This window comes from Melanaphis sacchari, unplaced genomic scaffold (genome assembly GCF_002803265.2).
Source record: "Melanaphis sacchari strain LSU unplaced genomic scaffold, SCAv2.0 Contig10_pilon_pilon, whole genome shotgun sequence".
In the NCBI taxonomy this organism is placed as follows: Eukaryota; Metazoa; Arthropoda; class Insecta; order Hemiptera; family Aphididae; genus Melanaphis; species Melanaphis sacchari.
In genome coordinates this window covers 2,703,955-2,727,074 of record NW_020270420.1, presented here as the reverse complement: position 1 = coordinate 2,727,074, position 23,120 = coordinate 2,703,955, and the positions used below count along the sequence as shown (strand labels likewise).

Below are 23,120 nucleotides of genomic sequence, written 5' to 3'. Positions count from 1 at the left end.
TTTGTCTTATAAGTATATATTTTCTCTTGTACCTATTATGGTATTATCATCGAGTTATCTCAGCGAGAACACGGGTAACCCGAAAACAAAAAAAATAAATAAAATTCGGTATACCCTATTTAATCGTTTTTTTATTTATAGATCTATTATGAAATTACATATTTCCATCCACATACTTAGAGTATGTTAAAACAAACAAGTACCTACATAAAAATGTAAGTAGGTTACAACACTACAAGTAAGTACTACATTTATATAAAAGAATAAAAAGAATAATATATTATAAGTATTTGAGGTTTTTGTATATTCAGCTGTTCAACTACTGCTTGTTTCATTACAATTTTAACTAGTTGCATGTGTTTCGCCAATAATAATGAAATCAATATGCATAATTAAAATTTTTAATTATTACTAACTTTTATCTAATGAAAAAAAAAAAAGTTATAAATTGAATTATACGTTATTCATCACAGCTAATCAATTATTATAATTGAATATTTGAACACAATTTTTTTAAATTTCAATCACGTAAATATGTTAACGGGACAGATTTTATTCAGTTATTAATCGTTTATTTTCTACAACGACGTGCGTTTGAATTTTTGAGCCACTATACTCATATTAACCTCTTCATCACCATATATAGGTATAATAATTTGACGGACAACGATTATTATAGACAATAAAAGACCTCGAGGCGTAAAAAACTCATCCGCGGAATAAATACACAAAACAAGAAGTAAACAATATCATGCGTAAAAAACCTATAGTAGAAAAACTAGAGCGCAGTAATCACGTGATAAATACCTACAGTATACGTATAATATGATAGTGTTTTCATCAGCACCGTCTCCCGAACAAATCAAAAGCCAGTGAAGAGCTGCAGATCGCGGAAACGTCGGATTTCCGATTAGTTTGAACGTACACGTACGTACTACTCCTACGTACAATCAATACATCATAATACATGACACGGCGAGCTTAATAATCCGAGTATAGACATACTACTGCACGGGGCGACGCTGCTGAGGCGATGTTAAACAATAATAATATTATTATATCGCAATAATTTCGGTACGCTGGTAACGACGTCGCCTGACCAAAACGTGCGACAGCTAAACAAATCGCCAACGGGCGGGCGCAAGCACAAACCCGTCATCCGAACCGGCGAAATCAAACTCTGCCGCCACCATCGGCTCTCGGTGGTATCGGAAGACGACGCCACTACCACGCGTGGAGTACGCGCACGTTTCGCCGGTTAATTGTTTTGCGCGCGGGGGTAATTTATACCGATTGTCTAACCGGCGGGCACCAACAATGTGTTTAATTAATTCCCGGTATTTCGTAATTATACGCGCGCCGCGGACGCACTCGCATCGGCCCGCGCTCACGCACACAATCCGTGTAATTGCGTTTTCGCACCGACCAACTATCCCCTCCCCACACACAGACAACCGTAGGCCACCCCCGCCGAGGCTACGCGCCGACCCACCGCTGTTTCGACGGCGGTTATTAAAATTTCTCGCTCCCCTTCTCACCCCCCTCGCCAAACATATAACGACGCCGACGCTTGTCACACCGGCCCCGCGAGACCGACCCCGATCGCGCGTACCTACCGGCGACCGCGATCCTCGAGCTCATTCCCACAATGGGCTCTTTGATTTCCATACACACGCACGCACACGATACGCGTTATAATATTATTATTATTTTATATGGAGCGCGTTTAGAAGCATAAGGTGTCCTTTTTTCTATCACCGACGTCGGCGGCGATGTTGGTGAACGGCTCGGTCACGTAATTAGGACCCTTTTGTACGCGTGTGCGAATGATATTATAGTATTATAATATGCGCGAGCCCGCGCGTAGGATAACGAACGCGCATTCAAAAAAAAAAGGGGGCAAACGATTTTCGTTCTTTAATCTCGAGACGAACTACTACATCATAATAATACAATACAGCAACCGTGACTAGCCAAGAGAGACGTCATGCACTACGCGGGTTAACTACTGCAAGAACCGCTCATTTCGAATGCGCCCTTAATAATAATGATAATATGGTAACCGTTTTTGTACACATTTTTACAAAAGACCGTTTCTCCGCAGAGACACGTCACCGCCACCGCTACCATATGGAGTCCGCCGAAAAAACGACAGCGGGCCAGGAGAAGATGCACATGAAAATCAAAATAAGAAAATACATTTTCTCCTCCGACGGGCGAAACACTGATTTGCACTTTTCACTACTTTATATCTGTCTTTCCCATTTTATCCCCGTCAATATTACAGATGCCAGACGATCCCTTAAAACTACACGTATAACATTGGATTTGACCCACGCGTTTATACAACATAATAATAATAATGATAAAAGTTATGAGTTGTTGATGTAGTAGTCGTATGCGCACTGTTGAATAATTTAATCCGTTAAACTTAAATATAAAAATGTGTAATGTGTTAGTTAAAACTTACAACTACCAATAACAATAATTTATTTTTTTCACATTTATCTCTTGATGTGACCAACTCAATCACTCAATAATCAATATAATATATTACATTATATTTAATACAAAATTGATTTGTCGAAAAAAAACGAGAAACAAATAATTAACAATAGCTTTAGGCCTTAGACTTTTCATAACTGAATGTGAATAGTATAACGACCGTCCCTCTTCTTATTCGACCGTGTTATAGTAACGTATATATATGAATATGCAATGATATACTATTACTCGATTTAAAAACAATAAAGTTCTTAACCGTATCGATAGTCGATAGGTAGACTAATGACATAAAATATTTAAATATATAATACATCACAATTTTTTTCATAAGAAAATTAAATATCATATCTGATAAGTACACTACAATAGTGATTATGTACAATTTGACGTCGTAATAAATTACAAAATAGTCAGTACCGTATTTGTAGACAACATTGTGTGACGAGTAAAATATTATTATATTGATATTACGCGCATATATTACGTTGACCATTAATATTTATTACACCTATTAAATTATTTCGGAACAGATCTGCAGTGCATATAATACATCGTAAATTCATAAAACGTAATAAGTTAAAACCTGTTCCCAGAGTTGGTTGTTTAAATTAACAAGTCGTTAAAAACTATTATCACGTACTTTTTTTTGTCTCAAAGCGAAAATTCAAGCAGCGATAGTTACGCTTCGACGATAGCGTAAGACAGAATGTCACATGCCAGAGTTTATTTTTAAAAAGTTAGTATAACTCGGATCCATATCTATAAAGAGATACTTATAATACATATTACAAATAAATGTTAATACGAGTTCTATACAACCTATGAACAGATAATTTTAAAATAATAATTACCATTAATATTAGAAAAGAAGTGTATCGCTATCGTCGCCAACCAAATAAATCACAAGGTTTAGGGAAAAAAATAGGTAGGGCCAAAAAACAGAGCTTAAGAACAATTTCTCCCTTTGTTCTCCAGATATAATCGGAAAGCCCTCTGTTTTTTTTTTTGATAAGACGAGGTTTTTAAGAAGATGCCTAAAATATAATGCGTAAGACTCATTTGGAGTATAATGCGATTTTAATTATTAAGAACCTACTTTTATATCATATGATTACCACCGCAAATGAGACGTATAACATACATGGTCGCGTATTAATGATCACGCAGCGTGACGTATGGCCCTCGAGTTACAGTAATGAGTTTTTTTTCGTAGAGAAAAAACCACACTATTCGTTCTTCTTTTTTATTGGTTTTGAAATTTGAATTCGAATTATATTATAACGATACATGTAATATATGCGCATTTAGTTAAAATTATAATTTATTATACCTACACCTATTTCCAGTTTTTCCTACACGAATAACACTAATGACAAAAATAATAAGTAACGTCTTACCTGTTCGTCTCTGATGCGACGGTTGACCAATTTTTCACTTGCGTGTCTTCTGACTAGATAAAAATATTGTTTTTTCGGACACGGTATATAAAAAAAAAAAATTTAAATAAATAAAAAATGAAACCGACAAACGACACACGATTAGCGGTGAATAATATACGCGTAAACGGGACACGAGTAAACGCGCGAACGAAACGCTTGATGATGACTGAACGTGAAAACAAGCGACGAGACGTGCGCGAGATCGGTGCGGAGCTATAACTGCGTTAAAGATCGTACACACGAGGCGCCGTGGTGCCAGACTGACAGACGTCGGCGGTGTGCGTGAACGTGGCGGTCCATCCGCCGTGTTCCCGCGCAAACCGCATCGGCTACGGTCGTTGTTGTCTTCGGTAACCGTCGCTACTGCCGACTCTTGCGCCGCGGTGTTATTGTTTTTATCCTATCAATTCTAACTAACTTAATTTTTGAAGTTACGAATACGGATACGAATTTAACTTGTCATTTTCACCGTATTCACTATCCAATTACCACTTATAATGATTTTTATTTATTTTATTACGAAATATCAACATTACATTAATACAATTTATTTTAACATTTGATTACGCTTCGACTTTCAACGATTATACTACAACAGAGTGACCATACGTCCTGTTTTATACAGGATTTTCCTTTATTTCAACTTTAAGTCCTGTTATCCTAACAATCTTCTTTCAGGACGCTTTTTTTTCGTATTTTCAAATCTGTTCCGTATTAATTCCGTTTTTTACCTTACTGTTATAATTTATAACTTTTGAAATTGATTTTAGAAAAAGTCGTTTTTTTACGATACTTTCGTATGACATTATTGAATCGAATAATAAAAGAATCTATACTTTTCAATACTATTTTTGGATTCTTGTTTTTACCATAATTATTGCTGAATCACATTGTTGTCGGCGATGTAAACCGTATACCTACGTATAATAGTATTATATTTACCGACCAGTGTGACTGACCACAACCTGTTCCTTATAAAATGTTTATTATTATAATTATTATTTTATTATTTATAAATAAATATTTTATTACTCTAAGTATATCTCAATTATAATAGGTTCATGTTGTGCACAAGCGTCGTCACACATATTTTTAAATTAAAAAAATCTCGTTATGCTATAATTTGGATTTCAAACTAATAGGAAAAACAGTATGAGTAAAGCAATGTCATGGTTTGATCATTGTAAAATCATAAACTTGAAGGTTTGTTTAAATTCTGAAGTATTCCCCTACGAAGATTTTCAAAGCGACTTTACTAAGAACAAGATGGCTTCATTATACCACGCATATACCGAGTTCCAGAAATCCTACTAGGGTCGTGATAATGTTACTCCCCTATTGACTCGATTAGATTTTAAAAAACTATCACCGATTTTAGTTGTGGATATGACTATATGAGCAGACAGAACGATAATGTAAAAATGTCAGCTGCTGATCTAAGGATTGAGATTGAGACTGAAGAAACGTTTCAGCCCCACTTCAGCATATTACTTAATATTATACGACCAAATTATAACTTATAATCTATTTAACGGCGAAGCAAGAATAATGTAAATATTTATCGTAAAACTTAATATTATTTCAATGAATAAAAAATAATTTTTATATATATCATATATTTTTCCACATTTATTACAAAAGGTATAGTTTCTAATACAACTGTACTTAGAAGGGTGGATACCACACGACATGACGAGTGAGAGGGGGGACATAGCCGAGCACGTAAGTGATAGATATGGATGGGAGGGGAGGGGCCGAGCCGAGCATGGCTGGGTACGTATGTAATAGCATAAAGTTATAGGCTGGGCAGGGTAACCAGATTCATCGGTTTTCCGGGGGATCCAGAACATACTAAAATACGAGTATACTATTATTGATGTGGATCGGCGGTGCTTGTTGGGTTCAGGAGATCCACCGGCAACTCACTGGACGGCGTGACTTATGAGCAGCGGTTATTATGGACTTGTTATATTAAGATGGATCGTGTTGTTATTTTCATAAATAATAACATTACCCGACCCAATGGATATTTTCGTAAAATTAGAACGTTATTTGTTTTTCGAAATCTTTTGTCTTATGGCATCATATATTTCGGGGGACCTTTTAGTAAGGGCTAAAAAAAAGTTTGGTATAATTTTTATCCGCGGTTTCTATATTTAGTAATCCTTGTTGTTCTACTTCATTATTCTTTTCCTTAATCTCGTCAATTTCTTTTAATACTGATTTGTCGTTTTCTATATTTGTTTTATTCTTGGGTTCGTTAAAAAAAAAAAAAATTATAATAATTTTTTACATTCTAAACTTAGCATTTACTAATTGCACATTTGAATATATTATATTATCAGCCAGACTTAAACATAACAATAAAACTAATATGATATTTTTCATTTTAATTTTTTTTGTTTTTATATCTACGATATAATTATCTTCGATCTAAAAAGAAAATACATAACAATATTATTTTCAGTTATAAATTATTAGAAAAACATTATAATATTATTTACTTACGTCGATTATACAAGAATTCATTACTTCGAACAAAACACCATTTCGAAAATGAATTATACAATGGTAATGTTTTTAAATATTTGTTTAGCCTTAAACATAACCAAGTGTGGTTAAAAGCTTTTGTTTGTTACTAGCCAGGTTACATATATAAAAAAATATAATAATAATACACATTTATTTATAACTTTATAAGCATAACCGATATTCAAGGCGGCCGTGTTGCCTATACGAGATTTGCGATTGGCACTCGCAATAATCATCGACTAACGGTTCACAGGTAGTGACTATAAGATTATATGCTACTCTCTCGTTATCGAAAATATAATATTCGATAGTGAAATTCAATTACGAGTACGTACATGACATACCACCCGCCTTGAAATACCATTTCAAATCTACAGCTGACAATTAATTAATAACATAAAAATAATGAATTCAATGATTCGGTACGTTTCTAAAATTTACTTTTTTTTTTTTTTATTAAATAAAATAATAAAATACGTGATTAAAGGAAATTTTAAAAAGTATTAATTTAATTTAACCATGTTATTTTATGTTTTTCAAAATAATGTTTTTATATGTCTAAATTTTAATTTTTAATAATTTAAAAATTATATTTTTCCACAATTAAAAATCAACAGAAAATAATTTTAATAATTAATATTGATTTAAAAATATTATGATTATTTTTTTGTCCTGTTTTTTATTTTTTTAAATATGGCCACTCAATACTACAACAATATAAATTGTTATCTTATTTGTGTTCGGATAAAGTTAAACGCAATATAATAATTAAAAAGGTATTGTTAATTCAATAATTATATACGAAATTATCCCGAGTAGTGTATAATAATAGGCTCTTGAATTTGTATCTATATTAATATATTGCTTTTATTCTCTTGGAAGGGTGCTGAAAATGTTGAAAATGTTTGCTTAGCATTCTTGGGAATAAATTAAATATAATGAAATAGTATAAAAAAGTTACTGCATAGTATTTACAAGGATCTATTTTATCTATTTAAATATTCTTGCAGACATCTTAAAAGGGGGTGGAATTTGATTTGGCTCCTGCTTAAAGCTTAAACCAAAAATATATACGAGATAACGACTATAAAATGTTTAACAATTTTTCATGGCAAATATTATACATTTAAATTATCATTCATGCATAAAATATAAACTATACATTGAATAATGACGAAATATTAATCGAAAAATGTATTTCACCAAGTAAGTAAATTGTTATTGTATAATAATAATCAATTCTAAAGACTTATTGTACTTAAATTCAAAATAAGTATGCACACGCTTATGCACTTAAAAATGTATTCAATATTCATAATATGAAATAAAATATTTAAAAAAATAATATAAATGGTGGTATTAATATGAAATATACCTACCTATAATGCAAAAAATTATATTTTGAAAAGTTAATGAAATAAAAACTTGATAAATTAATTTCTTTCTTCGTCAACTAAGTATATCGTAATCCATGAAACGAAAATACTTCGTAGGTGCTACACAATAATCTCTATTACTTGACAAATTATAATGAACAAAAAAAATACTACAAACATTATACTATGTATAAGGTCTACGGAGACAATAAAATTATTTAAGTTAATTTCCTATATTTCATGCATTGTGTGTAATATGCACAAATATGAATATTCATGTGGACAGAGCTATTTATCAGTGATTTTGTCATAACAGTTTAAATATGACTATATGATAAAAGTGCAGTAATTTTCCAAATGTATTTTTATTTGTCAATTCTTTCAACACTTTGCTTATCAAAAAATTGCGAAATTTTTTAATTTTTCAAATAAACTTAAATATGCATTTACATACTTACTAACAACAAAATATGCAAATATATACAAAATGCAATTTTAATTATATTTCCTAATGTTATAAAACATGTATTAATTACTCATATAACACATTGTTCTGAGACCTTTCTTGACAAAAATGAAAAAAAAATCTTTAGTCCCAATAATAGCCTGCGTTTAATGTGGTAGCTTAAACGTGTTTCTACTCAATTACCCGTGTATTACAAAATATATTATATACATATATAATACATTTTCGTTGACATATTAAATTTCATCATACTATAATAATGCGTATTATAATAACGTGAATGAAATTAATTATAAACTTACAATAACTCGGGTGTTGATGATTGGGGGAAGGTTATTTGTTTGTATTGCATTTTCCTCTCGGACGCACACAGTAATATGATATATATATATATATATATATATATATATATATATATATATACATAATATACAAGTGTATATATTATACTTGAATATGCATTATTCCATAACCGTGCATGTAATACATTTCTTCCTTTGATAAAACATAAAACAATTTTGTGTACAATATGAATATAGGTACCTACCTAACCTACTACTGAAATTTATCGTGCTATTGGAAAGGGGTAGAAAGATATTTTAAGTTATTTTTGGTTGTAAATTAAAATACTTCGAATCAGTGTAGTAGCACGCATATGCATATATCGTTGGATTTCTTTTGTACATATAGTATGTGTATTGTGTAATGTGTATGTTGTATACTTACATATTATACTACATGTGTGCATGCATCTGTTTACACTATCGTCGTCACGGATATACACCACCTATATCATACTATATAATCCAGTAACTGTTCGGGATTATTCGCATAATTAACATATTAAATATTTATAAATTAAAACAACAACGATGTATTATATGTATATATTATTATTCAGGTGGAGTGTAACGAATTTTAAAAAAGCGGGTTAAAACATTTCTCCGGAGATGTTTATCACGCCGTTTGAAAATGTATATAAATATATATACATATATACCTACACTATGCACACGCGTTCGAAGAGGTGTTAATCATTTTGCGTTAATGGTAATAATAATACAGAGTAATCCAGTTTAATTTTATGAACCAACTAACGCTTAAATATTCATACATTTTAGTATTTTACGGAGGATAACTCTTTGTTCATACATACAAACCGATAACACAACTTTAAAAATTACATGTTTTTGTTTTACGAATGTAGCATACATGGCTATATAACCGAAAAAAATATAAAAAAACGAACCGTGACTATAGACAATCTACACAAACGATCGAGTGCATATTTATTTTTTGTATCATATAAGTGTTTTTGTCCGTATGGAACTCGATTTAGATTATAATATTATATAATAGATCCGAAAACTTTGTATTATTTTCTCTTTATTTGACATTTATGATGCGTAATTAAGGCGAGGGATTTAAGAGGTTTAACTAAGTTAAGGAATACTCAAAGCTCTCCCTTTATGTTATTAGAAAACCATGACCTTTCTTTCTTTATTAGTAAAATAAATAAATATTTTAGAGGAAAATTATAAGACGCTATTATGCATTCTGTCTTCAAATATATGTGAATACAATCTACATGTGCTTGAAAACTACGAATAATAAAATATAATATGTACGTGGCCAGCGTTAATATTATATACCTAATAATTTAATAATTAGTCAAGCCTTGGACAAAATGAAGCTTGAGTAAAAATAACGAAGTGAATATTCCACAGACCCAAATTGCCACCTCTAAGTTCCATCTTGTATCGACAGCGTCATTTGTCAGCGCACGCACTCACCTGTTATTAATTATTATAAAGTTTAAAAAATCATCAATATTATTCATTTATATAAATCATTGCTTTTATAGAGAGGAGAAACACTTCGGAAAATGTAAAGTAAATCATAAATCCATTGGACATTGGTTACCTCTGCAGTTATGTACGTTTATACTCGTATATATATATATATATATATATATATATTCCGTTCGGATAACGGAGTATTAAACGTCAATTATCGCGGATCAGATAACCACTTTCGAGTTTTCTGATCAAGAAAAAGGACGCGTAGAAATTTTTGATCAACTATTGCGCAAACAATCTTATTTCCCACCTACCAGGCCACAAGAAATTCAAAGACAGATGACCGAGTGGAAGAACTCTAAATAATAATATTATTAACCACTGCGGCAATATTATACAAAAGTATATACTCCATGTATGCAGTTTCCTTCACTATACACAGTCAATTTATACACACCGTCGTATTAGCTACACGCGGTGGCGTACATGCTCGTGTCATCATCGCCATATAGTCAATAGTGTACACAAAGGTGATGGTGTTATAGAATATTGAATTTGGGGGTTTTCAATAGTTAATATTGTTCATAGTTTATAAAATACATTTTCTGTAACAGAATACATACCCAAAATAATGATCAATAATATTAATAATTCTCATGGCAACTATATGAGATTGCAGTTTTAAGAGATATTTAAATATTATTATACTATATACTTCTGATTGCAGTGACACAAATGACAAAACTTGTATAGTAACATATTAATGAAGGCGACAAGGGCCGATCTACAATTATGTATTCATTTTTTTTTTTTTAATTACCATTTTGCCAATCTTTATCTAAAAGGTAACCGATTAAAACCTAGTCAGTAAAAGTCTTATTAAATTTTAAAATTCGTTTTAGGAATCATTTTACATCTAAGATTGAATCGAAAAAATATAATATTTTGTTCATGTTAAGAAAGTGGTTCTGCCAATAATCATTAATTTGTTATACCAAATATCCTGTAAGACTAATAAATTAGATAAACTATATCATGTATTCTTTAAGTGTAAGTATAAACTGATTATAGGTACATACACAGGGACACATTGTTTTCTATTAGTATTGCTTATATCATTTTTTAGATGGGGGAATATCTTATGAGAATGTTACCGATTACAATTTTATTAATTACTATAGTATTATATAGTTTCTAACACTCCAACACAAAAGTATATTATGATTAACATTTAAAAGAAAATTGAGCATCTATAGGTTGCTTATATTTTTTATAGATATTAAAAATTATTATTTTACATGGTAGTGGGGAGGGGATTTTGATGTAACTACCTTTAAGCGAGAGAGTGTGAGAGTCGTGTTTCATTTTATTGCCTCGGACATTAAATGAGTATAAAAGGACGTTAATTAAAATTAAATGTATTAAAACGTATAGTTTAGCCTTATTTATAAGTATTTATTTATATTTAATAAATTGTCAGTTAACATAATCGATAAACAAACAATATTTTAAAAACAATTAGGTATATCCTAATATTCGATTATTACTCAATTTCTCAATATTTCTCTTTAATATTTAGTAGGTACTAGGAAAATATTATTTATTTTTACTTATTAATCTAACTTATAATTTTAAATTGTATTGACGAGTTCAAACATTACAAGCTTACTTTATTCGTTGTAATAAATATGATTACATTATTTTTTCTCGTATATAGACTATCTGGTTATATGTATTTTATACATATTAAAGGTTGATAGTAACTCAAAAGTAGGTTAAAAGAGAATCCCAAGTAAAATATTATCAGTTTATAATAAATATAAAAGTCATTTCTTCTATAAACAAACACAATTTTATCCAAAATACAGTATATATAATAAATTGAACATTATAACATAATAAACTAATAGTTTTAACATACATAAATTCCGATACTATTTAGTATAGTTTGGAAATTAGAGTTGAAGTGTTAAAATAATATAATTTATTTCTTAAGGTATTTTTATTTTAACAAAAAAAAAAAATTATGTTTTATTATGTTTTTATTTAAATTTTTCATAAAGTAAAAAATAGTTTTACAGTTCAGAAAATAATTTAAACGTTTGTAAATACTTTTCAAAAAGTAACATATATAGTTGTAAAACATTTTCCATATCATAATTGGAAAAATATGTCTAAAAAATAATTTTAAAACTATGTCGGTATTATAAACCAACAGTTAATGAACTCTCGAATTTATGATTACGTAGAAAAAACTATTTATTATATTCTTGTAACGTATAATTTTAATTTAGATATAGGCATGTAGTTATAAAGAAATTCTATTATTATATTTGTACTAAAAAACCACATGATATTAATTTATTATGTTTTAATATTTAAAAAAGTTTTCATATCACATTAATTAAACATAACATAATCATGAACTTAAAAAAAATATATATTGAACGACACCGATATCATTAACCGTGTACAAAGGAATAAATAGATTAATTAAGAAGTGTATTTTATAGATCGCGTGGGTGTCATGAATAAAATATAATTTCTACTTGGCAACCTAAGTTGTAGGCAATTTATATCTTATTCATTTTTTAATGTCACACTATATAATACGTGTTTTTTTTAAATTATAATAAAAAAATAAATACGTTAATGTTAGATATTAATATTTTCCTAATATTAAATAATAATTAAGACATGTTTGTTGTATTTAGTTTTTATATTGTTAACTTTCCAGTATGTTTAGTGTAATAATAATTGGTATGTTATAACACAATATATATATTTAATAATAATAATAAAGTAATAATTATCTTTAAAAAATCAAATATACTTGTAAAAAAATAACAAGTTGAATTTGTGTGGTTGCCAAAAGATTTGAGAAATGTTTCATATTTTTTTTTTTAGGTTTGTCCTGTCAATTAAAATATTTTGGACAAGTATAAAATGGAGCGTAATTAAGTTATTATTAGTAATGAAACATAATGTACATATAATTATAATTTATAAATTATAAGTAATAACCTCTATTATAAATAAATGTTTATTTTTTATTCTCTATTATGATGTTATCTTTTAAAAAAACAATAAAATTATCATAGCTATTGTTATGGTAGAAATCGATATCTTAAATTCATTTCGGAAATGAAAATACTTAATTACAAATAATTATTAAAATAAGGATCGTCAAACATCTTTGTTGTACTCATTATTAAATGTACTTATGTCCTATACTATCTTACATAAGTTACATATTAATTCGATTTTTACAATAAATTAAATGTATTATAGATAATAAACGTGTTCGGTTTCGTAGTTGGTATAGGTACAGTGGGTTAGATAATATTATTTCAATACAGACAAATTAATTAACTCATTTTACGGTCAGATAAGTGTACATGTTATTATAATTATATTACGGACGTATAGATAGATACATTTTTATGTCATTTCGAAACACTAAATTAATTCTCCTTTCACTTTTTGACGACAATGAGAAAATTTAGCGGGTTGTGAAAACATATGGTTATTTGTGTACCGCACCTATATATGTGTTTCACGACAACATATTTAATGAACTCCGGTACAAGTGGTATCGGTGCATAATATATACTATAATAAGTGCATATAGCTTGAGCTTTCCACAGAAAGGAAAAACCGTCTGAATTTCAAGAAGGGGTTTGTTCAGAATGTTGCAGTGTGATTATTTACCGAGTCTATTGATTGCGCGTCGAAAGAAACAATGATAATGATTATTGACAATGATTATATTTTACTTATAGGTACACCGATGCATAAATAATAAATATATATATATATATATATATATATATATATATATAAAAAATGCTATGCTGTGTTTCGAAGGTTTTAATAGAGAGTAAATTAAGTTTTCAAAATTTAGTATATTGCGATTGTACGTAGTCCTTTTTATTTTATTTTTTTTGTATTCTAATGATTCTAATGCAGTATTAAGTATGCCTATACAATAACAAACATCGATGTAAAAATATAAATATGTTTGAAAATATTAGGGTGTAATCATTAGGCGGTTCGTTAATTTTACAACAAAAGTTTTTTTTCTTTAGTCTTAAACGTTACAATTCCTGATTTCTGTTGTATTATATTTAGATTTATTTGATTTTATATGCGCGTCATCCGTTAAAAAATTCAATTTATGCTTTCCATTTCAATATAATTTGCACGCACAGAGAATTTGTGGTATATCCATTGTTAGATTATGGGTATATATATGATGAAAATAAAGATGGGAAAACCTTACTGTATTCGTTTGGCGCGTTTCTGTATAGAGATAAGAAAGTTGAGTGTTTTTATTAAATACTGATTTACTATTTATATTGTTTCATTTTACGAGCGAATTCAACAATATATTTTTGTTTTTTGATTAAGTGAGGGGTTTGGCAAACCTACTTTTTATAATTAACATTAAATGATAAACTTTAAAGTTAATTCGTTTTAAATCACCAAAGCATCTGTAGAAGATTAAAAAAATTAAATAAAGAAAAAAATTCACTATTTTTTTAAACACCTCTTTGAGATCGAAAAATAACAGTTCCAAAGTTAGTTTCGTAATCCTTTTTCTATGTGTTCAAATGTCATTTAGTAAATAGAATGAATTAACTTATTATCAAACTTAAAGATTAGCAAATTATCAGTTTTTTTTTTTTTATGGGGTTTTTCTACAATATTTTAATGTTTAAACAAATTATGAGAATTTTTAAATTATAATATTTTACCTACCTAATCATAAGCTGCTTAAAAATTAGAATATCATGAAAAAATTACGAGAAACAAAGACAATTTTCTCATCATTGAGTTTGATAATAAGTCATCTATTCATTCTATTATTGAATTTTACTTTACTCTATTCAGCGAGAGAACTCGATACTTCTATATATCTCTACATAACACCCAGTCATTGAGACTGGTTAGTGGTTTCATTATATTATGTCTATATAATGGATAGATTATGCTTAAAAATGCGTAGAATAACTTTTTTCTGACCACAGTGTATACTCTAGCTGGACAGAGTGTACATAAAGTTGGAACTGTTAATACACATATTTTACGACTTGAATACTTGTAAGACGGGGACAACATATGCGGGTGTGGCGTTCTATAATAAGTAATAAGTGATAATATTAGAGTTAACATTTATTTCTCTGACCATGGATTAATAGAGCATGTTTGGTGTAATTATTTTTTTTCTTATCATTGATTGAATATTTGTTTTTGTAATAATTGTTTATAAATGTAATCGAAACTGTAAAAAGTATCACAAAAAATAAAATATAATGTTTTATTTAAAACATACACAAGTGATTGTAAATAATTAAAAACTTACAAACCAAACACGTAGTACCTACAAACTACTCGAATCTTTCATTTGAAGTTGTAACATTGTGTTGTTATTAAGAGTAATACATTCTCATGTAGACTGTTAAAGTATAAAACTATAATTTACTTGACACATAATATACAATAACAGTATACTGCAATATATGTTAAATATATTGTAATATTACAAATTGATGTCGTCGATATCCTCTAAAAGAAACCAAATAATGTACGCAATTAAAGTATATAATTTGTATTTAATAAACAATATGAAGTTGTATAGATCCACAGTGTTGTTTTAAATATTATGCTTGATTAAAAAAAAAATGGATTAATTACCTTTTAATTGAATGCTCTTAATATAGAGCCTAAACTTAATAACTACAGAGAACTAAATGCCTACAAAAATATCTTATAATTGTACCGTATGAGTATATTATATTATATACTCGAATATTAACTGCCCTGTTGTGAGGTAAAATTAAACAATAACGTTTGGAACATCGTTAAAGAGCCGGTGAAACAGAAACGCAATATCTAAGTGATGAAGAGTTTTTAAGATTCCTTATGGTTTGTTTTTGATTTTTGACCACGACTCATTTAAAAACCTCAGCAATGGCGGTAGAGGTGATGGCAGTGGGGTCGTGAAAGGATTTTCGACGCAGTGTTGAAACGACGACGGCGATTGTTTACCCTTTTGTAATTTCCCGTGATTTTCACTATTTATATGTATAAACGAGGCATATATATATATATATATACTGAGAGACGTCGTACATAACTACCCTCGTAAATTATACAAACCACCCGAAACTGACAAGGGATGTCCGCCTCTAAAAGTTTTCCGGACGTCCAAGCCTTGACGTACATTAAAAAAATTAAAAACTTTAAACAACCATATATTTCTAGATGATTAGTTGAAGCACACAATGTTATTATTATTAAATATATATATATATATTAAGAACAACAAACCTGCGCGGCCGTCTCCGCAAGCACTAGGACGAGAGACTACGTACGTCCTACAGCTGCAACGTACCGTTATTATAATATGTAATATAAACGACGAGAAGAGCGTAGATAGGTGTGTAGTAATGGGGTGGGAAAGGTTGTAAGATTTATTCGAAAAAGAGTAAAGAAGAAAAAGTACATAATTTCCAGGAACAAAGGGAAAAGTTAACGCTACCGTCGTGTATAATAATTGGCCTTTTCGGACTTGCGTTTTTCCTTCTTATGTTTATATATATTTTATATATATATATATACAATTTTTTTATTTTATCCCTCGTTATTGTTATTGTAAATTTTAATTAAAAACGGCAATTAATTCTTGTTATACAAATTACCGGGTGGCCTGTTTAATTAAGAACTCGTGCCTGCGACAATTTTAAGTGAAATTAATGCGAGACCTATGTTTAGTGAACGGCGGCGGAGGTAATAGCAACGGATGGGAAATATGAACTTTATGTTTGAAGAATAAAAAATGCAGCACAAAGGCCTTCCTGTATGATGACGGCGGTGGCAGCGATGACGACGACACCGGTGTAACACTGTTATTAATCGCGCGTCAGAATTAATGATCTGGTTCGGTTTGAAATTAATGAATCTCGAGTCTTAAAATGGATAGACAGCACACATTAGTCGGTGCAGACATTTCGTCAAAATTCCGCGCTCCGATAATAATTAGAAGTTCTATGCGCGTGGTGTGCATGATGTGTGTCGGTAAAGGCATACTCTTGCAAATAAAGGACTAAAAAAAAAAAAAAAAAAACTAGGAAACAAAACTATACGTCATATGCAGTAAACGTAAATATATAATGTATAAGTTGAAAACGAGAAGTTAGTTATACGGGATGAACTTGTATTTAATGTTTATACACCGTGCACAAATAATACATTTTTATTAATCTAGAGCTTACCTAATAATATATTGTATGTACACATATATATATATGTATATATGAATAATTAAAAATAATTAATATTTGAATTGATTATTGTAAAAGTCCAGTATAAACTACTCTAAAGTGTTTTGTATTCCTATACATTTTATCCGTCTAATTACTCATGATGAGTAATTGAGTACTGCAATTATTTTGATAGATTTGATATAACTTAATTACGTTATATAAAAATATTATGCGTTATATAATAATTAAAGTACATTATTTTTAACCCTCCTTCCCTAATTTTGAGCAAAAATGGCAGTGCTAGTTTATATTTTTTCAAAAATGTTTGCGATGACCGTTAGAGTTGTTTTCAGATTTTACTTATATTATTTATAATAGAGAATTTATCGAAAATATCCAAAAATCATCTGTTATAAGTTTATAACTTATAAAGTATAGGTTAGGTTATGGTTGTAACACACACACACATATATATATATACACACAGTGACAGTATTGTAAGCTATATCTTGCAGATTAGTTTTTAAATCGATAGATTTAGATTACATGAAACTTTTTAGCACTCTCTCAGTTCTTATATCAAAAAAAGAGTTAACAGAACATATATAAATATATAACATTAAGTATAGGTATGTATGTTTTTTACATTATCCGTTGTCCATTGACTACAGTATTCATCGTGTAATAAATATGGCACGTAATATATATTATATGTTTACCCAAAAGTGTACTTACCGATCGTTTTCGGAAAAGTCCCGTACAGAAAAATAAAATTTTGTTTTACTTACTTTTCACCGTCCATAGTAATTAGAGTCGAAAGTCGAAACAATTTGGCGGTGGTTCATCTCTCTGTTCGTATAAGTTGTAAAACATATTTTGTTAATTCTCGATATTTCTTGTGATTAGTTCATAGTCATCGCAATAGAAAAAAAGCATTTATGGTCCATATGTATGTATTTTATTATAGGTAGATACTTGATACACCTAAAATACTTACATTTATACTACACTATTATTATCGGTTTTCTGAAACACAAAATAATAATGTATCATCATTACAAGTACACATGTTAATATGTTATATATATTATATATATATAAACTTGGTTTATCATAACAAATACATAATAATAATTATTATTTACTAATAGATTCTTTGTTATTTGTGTAAACTTGATTCAATTTAAAACAATATCAATATACTTGCATAGACGTGAGTAAAATATTTGCACGTGTACTATGTTTTGACGCAATTAGAAAGATGTACAGAAAAATTAAGACACTCACAAAAATAATAATAATAAAAGCCCTTTTTTATCATATTTTGATTATTTTTAATTAAATATCATCAGAAATATAAAAATGTTGTACTAGGTATAACTATTGTAAAATATTATATCTAATGGTATCTATTATGTTTTTAGTTATAAAACAATACGAAATAAACTCGAGTTTATTAATTTTGTATATAATAGTCAACAGGTCACAAATACGTTATTATTTATGGCACAAATTTACAATAACCATAATAATATTACATTATAAATTGACGAAATAAATTAAAACCCAAAGTAACCATGTTTTTATTTATCTATGACAATTGACAGGATACAGAATGTCCTATGGATGCGAGTGCGTTTACATTGGCTTGTATAATTCGTTAAACTGTTAAATTGTGTTGTTCGTGAATTTTTTTTTACAATTTTTTAAGACTATTATAGATTATTCTTTAATCTCTGTTCTATAACCAATGCTATTATAAACATCATCAATTACCTATATTTTACAATAGATAATATTAAACAAATAATATAAGATGTTCTTTTAATATTTTTAAAAAACAAAAAGTACTGGAAAATAAATTTACGATCTAGGTCTTTCAATTTCTAGCTATTCTATTTCTAAATCAGTTTGAATTTACTTAAAAATTTCACAAATAAATAAAAAAAATTATAATGGTATTACTGATTTGGGTAATCGAGAAACTGTAATTTTTTTATTCATATTTAAATATAGTACCTACAGAAATATACATTTAAATGATTAATACTCGTAATATAAAAACAGTGTAAAAGGTCTGGGAATTCTTTTCAATTTGTGCACACCCAAAAATGTTAATTTAGTTTCACGAAAATCACCACGTGACAATAATTAACTTAGAAGTATATATACGTAATAAACATTTAAGACTATACAATATTTGTAGGTATTCACTATAATAATAGTATTATAATAGCTTAATAGGTTAATTCCACTTTATTTTGTTCCAAAACATCTATCTTAAAATAAATCAAATATAGCAAGAACAAATATATAAATAGATAAACTATTTTGTTTATATGCTAATTATTGTTGTTACACTTTAAATACTTACAGGCTACGACCTACTTACAGTAAACAGATATCTATTTAGTTCCTCTTCTGTTAATAATACATTAAAAATGTTCACTTTGAAAAATGTATACATTAAAAATTATATTATTATTATAAATGCAGAGAAGAAAAAATAATTATGAATTAAATAAAAAACCCACTCTTTTAAAATTAACGTTTAATTTTAAATTTTAATCGCTATTTTTAATTTAAAATCTGAAATTTACTATAAAAATGTTAAGTTAAAAACAATAAAATATTGTTAAGTGGGTCATAGGTACATTATTAAAATGTCTTCATTTAAACTTTTCATTTAAAAAGTTTTTATAACAATTCGTTTATACATATTCGCAATTAACTCACATATTTATTTACTATTTGTCATTGAAGTGCATTTTATATAAATATTATTAATTAATTTCTCAGACGTATCTTCATTAAAAACAGTGCTTTATTACAATGTTTTAAAATATTTATATAATTGTTTTCTAGGAATTTAGTTATTCAAAGATACAATAAGAATGAGAGTTTCTTGAAATGTTAAGGTAAGAGCATTTCACAGCACATAATGAAAAATAAATTTTTTTCGAAAGTTAAAAGTTTCCAAATAATAATAACCACAATGAAACGTACAGAATATAGTTGTATAAATTAAATATTATTCAGTCGCAAAATGTGTAGCAACTCATCACTTTTACTTAGAAAAAACAGAAATAAAAATAAAATGTAAAAAGTTATATTTATTAATTATTAGCATTACAAGAAAAATCTAATATTCGCCTTATTTTTTTATTATTTGACATTAAATTACTGACCCAGGTTTTTGTTTAAGAACAAGATCGTTGTACATATGCATAGACCACCCAAAAGTGAGTTTCATGGTAAATGATAAACCAATAAAGAACTATATTCATAATAATGTTTTCAATTGGTTGTATTTGACTTTTAGTTATTATATGAGTACATTATAGATATAAATATTAAGATCGAAACAAATAACGAAAATTAAATTAAATCACAAGTTGTAATTAAATATATTATAATACATATATTTATTTAATAGAAAATTGTTTATATTGTTTAGATTAATCTAGTTAAAATATTCGATTGAAAATATTCTCATTGGATTTTGAAGCATACATTTTAAAATTTTAAAGGAAAACTCATACCTAAAATCTCATCATAGCAACTTCTACAAGGTATTAATCTAAACAATAAAAACATTATATGAATGAAAAACATTCTATTACAAAACTAAGACTAGGAAGTAGCTTATAAATATATTTATTAATTGTTTATGTATGCTTAATATACCCATATAATATATGGATATTTTGAAAATTAATAAACAAGCATAAACTATTTATTAAAAGTTACTTATAATAGGTGTATACGTATTTAATTACACATTTCTACATGTTTCTATAGTTTTTACAAATATTATAGTAAGTATTAGAATAACATATTTATTTTTTTAATACCATACTTTCAAATGATTTAAGCATTTCAATAATATTTTAACAAATTCCTTAAATAATATCGAGGAATTAACCATTTTTAAACTAAAATTCAAATTAAATATAAGAAATCACGTATCTGACATGTATAAAAAATAATTCTTCTTAAGAATATCAGATTATAAATACCTATCTATAGATTATGCCATTTTATAAAATATCAAAACTGTAAAAAAATCATGCTTAAATAAAAAATAAAAACATATTAGTATCATAAGTAAATTTAAACCAAATGAAACAACTTTTTTAAAATTGCATAGGAAATATGTATACCAGGTGTTCAATAAGTTTGGAAACTTTTAATTACCTACTATATACTTATTTTAATATTTACATGGAACCATAACACTGCTGTACATTTGCAATATAAAATATTTAATAACCTCATCAATTATATAGTTTAACAGTTCTAATTAATCTAATTACCATTTCCAAACTTATTGAACACCCTGTATATATAAGTATAATGTTATAATATTGACCGAGCAAATTAGTGTTGTGCGTTAAATGGATCGATCACCCTTGCATTAAAAAGTTTTGTTATCAGAAAATAAGTTAAACAATCCAACATTATTATACCTTCATGTATAAATGTACAATAAAAGTTTAATATATAAAGTTTTAATTTCTTTTGAACGAATCTATTTTCTTCTAGATGTTAAATTCATTAATTTATATAATAAAACCGCTGTAAACATTTTATATTATAATACGAGATATATAGTAATCGTATGTAATGTCTTATCTTAGTGCAGAATTTATGTAAGCTGTTCGATCTGATGAGTGTATACTCAATAAAATACTTAATCTAAGCAAATAATGACTGATGATTATGACCTCTAAATAATTTAATAACCATTAAACCACAGTCGGAGGGTATAATTTAAGTTTATATTTGAAATTCAAATTATTATCTAATAGAGGAGTAGGTGGCATCGGATACTTGAAGAACTTTCTTATATTAAACCGTCTTTCAAAAAATTAAATTCATACTCACTAATTTTAAAGACCAATAACAGTATGTGTCCTTCGAGTAACTTCTGGTTAAAATAAATATTTATTTTTTTAATGGTCCATAAAGTTTATAAAATTATAAAAAAAAAAAAAAAAAAAAAAACGAAAAATTGTTTGCAGGTTACACTAATTTATTATAATGGGATACTATCACTTAAAGTTTCTACCGAAAATTATTATATTATAATGTTTAACTCTAAAACCTATTAATCAAAACGTTTGAAAAACGACTTTCATCGAAGCTTGAAAACTAAAATTTAAAATTTACCCGATCAATTTTATTTTATTAATTTTTCTCGGCTGTTGATATGATTTTCCTAATTTTCACATGTGTACCACTTCAAAGGAATTTTCAGATACATTAATTGTCCAGTTCTTTCAATTGACTGAATATAACTCTACACGAATTTTGTACTACACTTTTACAGTATTAATTTAAACGATTGTTTACAAAAGAAATTAAAAAGTTTTATTCTAAAACCGATTATAGCTCATTCGTTATGCTCACAAAACAAAAAATAAAAAAAAATAATATTTACCAACGAAATACATCTAGAAAAATAAAACCGAACTATAACCATGACTTTTGATCATTCAAATTACTTATTGAACTCGTTTAACCTCTTTCACTTGACGACTTTATATAGTAAAATGCCTATATAAGTGAGTGAAAACAAAATTTAAATATATGTTTACCGTTTGTAAAACTACGTAATACCGTTTAATATTTATTAACACGAATCACTTTTTTATGCACACTTCCACAAACTTACATATATTTTTATTAGTAGTCGATAAAATATAATGTCAGTCATTGAATGTAAATTATGC

The 23,120-nt window shown here is 27.9% G+C and overlaps 1 protein-coding gene across 6 annotated transcripts in view; it reads right to left on the bottom strand.

The window, feature by feature from the left end:
* The window catches only part of LOC112603602 (LIM/homeobox protein Lhx4-like), a 113,790-nt gene extending 90,873 nt beyond the window's left edge, over nt 1–22,917 (bottom strand). For 3 of the 6 annotated variants that reach the window (XM_025352256.1, XM_025352261.1, XM_025352260.1), the window contains exon 1: nt 3,903–4,233. The gene's annotated coding sequence lies outside the window, so the exon portion shown is untranslated. Of the gene's footprint in view, nt 1–3,902; nt 4,234–18,173; nt 18,412–22,557 lie in introns of those variants that run through there. The other 3 variants (XM_025352259.1, XM_025352257.1, XM_025352258.1) reach the window with 3 other exon arrangements.
* Nucleotides 22,918–23,120: the final 203 nt, after the last annotated feature.